Source organism: Pongo abelii, chromosome 19 (assembly GCF_028885655.2).
Source record: "Pongo abelii isolate AG06213 chromosome 19, NHGRI_mPonAbe1-v2.0_pri, whole genome shotgun sequence".
NCBI lineage: Eukaryota > Metazoa > Chordata > Mammalia > Primates > Hominidae > Pongo > Pongo abelii.
In genome coordinates, this window is record NC_072004.2 from 41253936 (window position 1) to 41257934 (window position 3999).

General features: G+C 50.8%; 1 pseudogene; it reads left to right on the plus strand.

The window, feature by feature from the left end:
- Window positions 1-380: 380 nt before the first annotated feature.
- Window positions 381-697, plus strand: LOC112129683 (large ribosomal subunit protein eL34-like; annotated as a pseudogene).
- The last annotated feature ends 3302 nt before the right edge of the window (window positions 698-3999 follow it).

Sequence of the window (3999 nt, forward strand, 5' to 3'; positions counted from 1 at the left end):
CTTCAGAAGGCAGTGTGTGTTCTCAATCAGCATCCAACATATGGTAATATTTCTGTCATAGCCAGGATTCCCAGGTCTGGAAGTCAAAGGATGGGAATGGGAATAGTTTCTTCTCACTATTACTCCTAGCAATCCATTAGCGACACTTTTGCTTTCCAGCCCCATGAATGGTCCAGAGATTTTGGCTCCAAAGGGATAAATGCTTCTATCAGGGGCACAACAATGATTCCAATGAACTGGAAATTGAGAATGCTACCCAGCCACTTTGGGCTCATGCCTCTGAATCAACAGGCAAAGAAGGAGTACTGTCTGTGGTGATTGATCCTGACCATCAAGAGAAAATGGGGCTCTTCCAGGGATGCTGTCTACAGGCACTCGGAATGGTCCAGCGTTTGACATACCATCGTAGGCTTTCCTACAATACAGCCTCTAACAAAATTAGGCTGTCCCGAACCAAAACTAGGCTGTCCCAAACCCCTGGTAATAGAATTGTTTATCTTTAAGACCTAAAGTTCTTATGAGATTGTCCAAAACAAAGAAACATGTCAGCAGGGCCTGTGATGGTTCCATGTGTGCTAAATGTGTTCGTGACAGGATCAAGCATGTTTTCCTTACCGAGGAGCAGAAAATCGTTGTGAAAGTGTTGAAGGCACAAGCGCAAAGTCAGAAAACGAAATTTAAAAATGAAACTTTTTGAGTAATAAAAATGAAAAGACTTAAAAAAAGAGAGAGAAAAAGATGATGCTGTTATGAAATGAGGGTAAGGGGGCATATGCCTGGAATGCAAGAGATTCTCCAGGGTTCCCCTTTGTCCTCCCAAGCCCAGGGATTAAAGTCAATTGAAAACTATAACAACCCGGTTAAGGCAGGGCTGCTGATGGTCCAGACGGTTCAGGAATGAAGGTCTGGGTTATTTTAGCAGGCAGGGAACTAAAATCAGCTGAGGTGCCTGCTGAGGACACAAATAATAGGAATGGGAAGTGGAAGAAAGTAGTTATAAATAAAGTATGGCAAGGGGCTCATGCTCATGGAATTCATTTTGTTTGTTTGTTTGTGTTTTTTTGGTTTTTTTTTTAGACAAGAGTCTCACTCTGTTGCCCAGGCTGGAGTGCAGTGGTGCAATCTCGGCTCACCACAGTCTCCACTTCCTGGGTTCAAGCGATTCTCCTGCCTCAGCCTCCCAAGTAGCTGGGATTACAGGTGCCCACCGCCATGCCTGGCTAATTTTTTTTTTTCATATTTTTGGTAGAGATGGGGTTTCACCATGTTCGCCAGGCTGGTCTTGAACTCCTGACTTCAAGTGGTCTGCCCGCTTTGGCCTCCCAAAGTGCTGGCATTACAGGAGGTAATATGAGCCACTACGTCCGGCGGGAATTCATATTCGTTTCTTTTTTTTTTTTTAAGTTTTTATTTATTTATTTATTTATTTATTTATTCTTTTTTTTTTTAAGTATTTATTGATCATTCTTGGGTGTTTCTCGGAGAGGGGGATGTGGCAGGGTCATAGGATAATAGTGGAGAGAAGGTCAGCAGATAAACACATGAACAAAGGTCTCTGGTTTTCCTAGGCAGAGGTCCCTGCGGCCTGGCCTTCCGTAGTGTTTGTGTCCCTGGGTACTTGAGATGAGGGAGTGGTGATGACTCTTAATGAGCATGCTGCCTTCAAGCATCTGTTTAACAAAGCACATCTTGCACCGCCCTTAATCCATTTGACCCTGAGTTGACACAGCACATGTTTCAGAGGGCAGGGGACTGGGGGCAAGGCCATAGATCAACAGCATCCCAAGGCAGAAGAATTTCTCCTAGTACAGAACAAAATGGAGTCTCCTATGCCTACTTCTTTCTACACAGACAGTAACAATCTGATCTCTCTTTCTTTTCCCCAAATTTCCCCCTTTTCAACAAAACCGCCATCGTCATCATGGCCCGTTCTCGATGGTCGCTGTCTCTTCGGAGCTGTTGGGTACACCTCCCAGACAGGGTGGCCGGGCAGAGGCGCTCCTCACCTCCCAGACGGGGCGGCCGGGCAGAGGCGCTCCTCACTTCCCAGACAGGGCGGCCGGGCAGAGGCGCTCCTCACCTCCCAGACCAGGCGGCCGAGCAGAGGCGCTCCTCACTTCCCAGATGGGGCAGCCAGGTAGAGGCGCTCCTCACTTCCCAGATGGGGCAGCCAGGCAGGGGCGCTCCTCACTTCCTCCCAGAGGGGGTGGCGGCCGGGACGAGGCGCTCCTCACCTCCCAGACCGGGCAGCCGGGCAGAGGCGCTCCTCACTTCCCAGACGGGGCAGCCGGGCAGAGGCGCTCCTCACTTCCCAGAGGGGGCGGCCAGGCAGAGGCGCTCCTCACTTCCTCCCAGACGGGGTGGCGGCCGGGCAGAGGCGCTCCTGACCTCCCAGACAGGGCGGCCGGGCAGAGGCGCTCCTCACTTCCCAGAAGGGGCGGCCAGGCAGAGGTGCTCCCCACTTCCCAGACTGGGCGGCCAGGCAGAGGCGCTCCTCACCTCCCAGACAGGGCGGCTGGGCAGAGGCGCTCCTCACTTCCCAGACGGGGTGGCTGGGCCTAGGCGCTCCTCACATCCCAGACGGGGCAGCCGGGCAGAGGCGCTCCTCACATCTCAGACGATGGGCGGCCAGGCAGAGACGCTCCTCACTTCCTATACAGGATGGTGGCGGGGCAGAGGCGCTCCTCACATCCCAGATGATGGGCGGCCAGGCAGAGATGCTCCTCATTTCCTATACAGGATGGTGGCGGGGCAGAGGGGCTCCTCACATCCCAGATGATGGGCGGCCAGGCAGAGACGTTCCTCACTTCCTAGATGGGGTGGCGGCTGGGCAGAGGCTGTAATCTTAGCACTTTGGGAGTCCAAGGCAGGCGGCTGGGAGGTGGAGGTTGTAGCGAGTGGGGATCACGCCACTGCACTCCAGCCTGGGCAACATTGAGCATTGAGTGAGCGAGACTCCGTCTGCAATCCCAGCACCTCAGGAGGCCGAGGCGGGCAGATCACTCGAGGCCAGGAGCTGGAGACCAGCCCGGTCAACAGGGTGAAACCCCATCTCCACCAAAAATACAAAAACCAGTCAGGCATGGCGGCGCACGCCTGCAATCCCAGGCACTCAGCAGGCCGAGGCAGGAGAATCACAGGAGCCCGAGGCAGGGAGGTTGCAGCGAGCTGAGATCACGGCAGTACAGTCCAGCCTCGGCAACAGAGGGAGACCGAAGAAAGAAGTAGAGGGAGAACGAAGAAACAAGGAGAGGGAGACCGAAGAAAGAAAGGAGGCAGAGGCAGAGGCAGAGGCAGAGGCAGAGGCGAATTCATATTCTTATCATGTTCCCATCATTCCAAAGCAGTTGGCTTGATAAAACAGTTTACAGCCATGTAGCTAGCTGCAGAAATAAGGACTGTAATGAATATTTCTTCCTTTTTTTCACACGAATATGTTTGTGTCTATATGAATAAAGTAGTTTGATTTTCTTTCCCTTTCCCATACCCATACTTAATACCAGATTAGGTTTATATCAGTCTTTAAATTGTGGAATACCAAAGGAAAAGTGTGAATTAGGTAGGAAAATGAATACCCTTCAAAAACTGAAAAGGAATTTTGCCTAGTCTTTCTGGGGAAAGGGTTAACGTGTTTTGTGTTGTACATGGTACAGTTGTGTTATATTAGACAGAAAGATGCCTTAGTTGTTATCTTTATTTAGAGGTTAAGTAAGGTTTAAAACATGGGTGCCTTAATCCTGGCCTGTGGAGTCCAGGAGCGGAAGCGGGAGAGAGGCTGGCTGGGAACTGTAGTAGCCTCACCTCGGTGTTCACAGCAGGTAGGTGGTCATTTTGCTAATGGCTTGGTGACAGTGGACAGTAATTAGGCTTTCGCACTTTGGAGGATGGCTCTGGCTAAGAGAAGCAAAATGCTTCTTGGGTGAAAGGGCTTTTATTATTTTTATTTCTTATTTATTTATTTATTTTTTGTAGAAGTGTGGTGGGGGGGTGGGGGGAGTG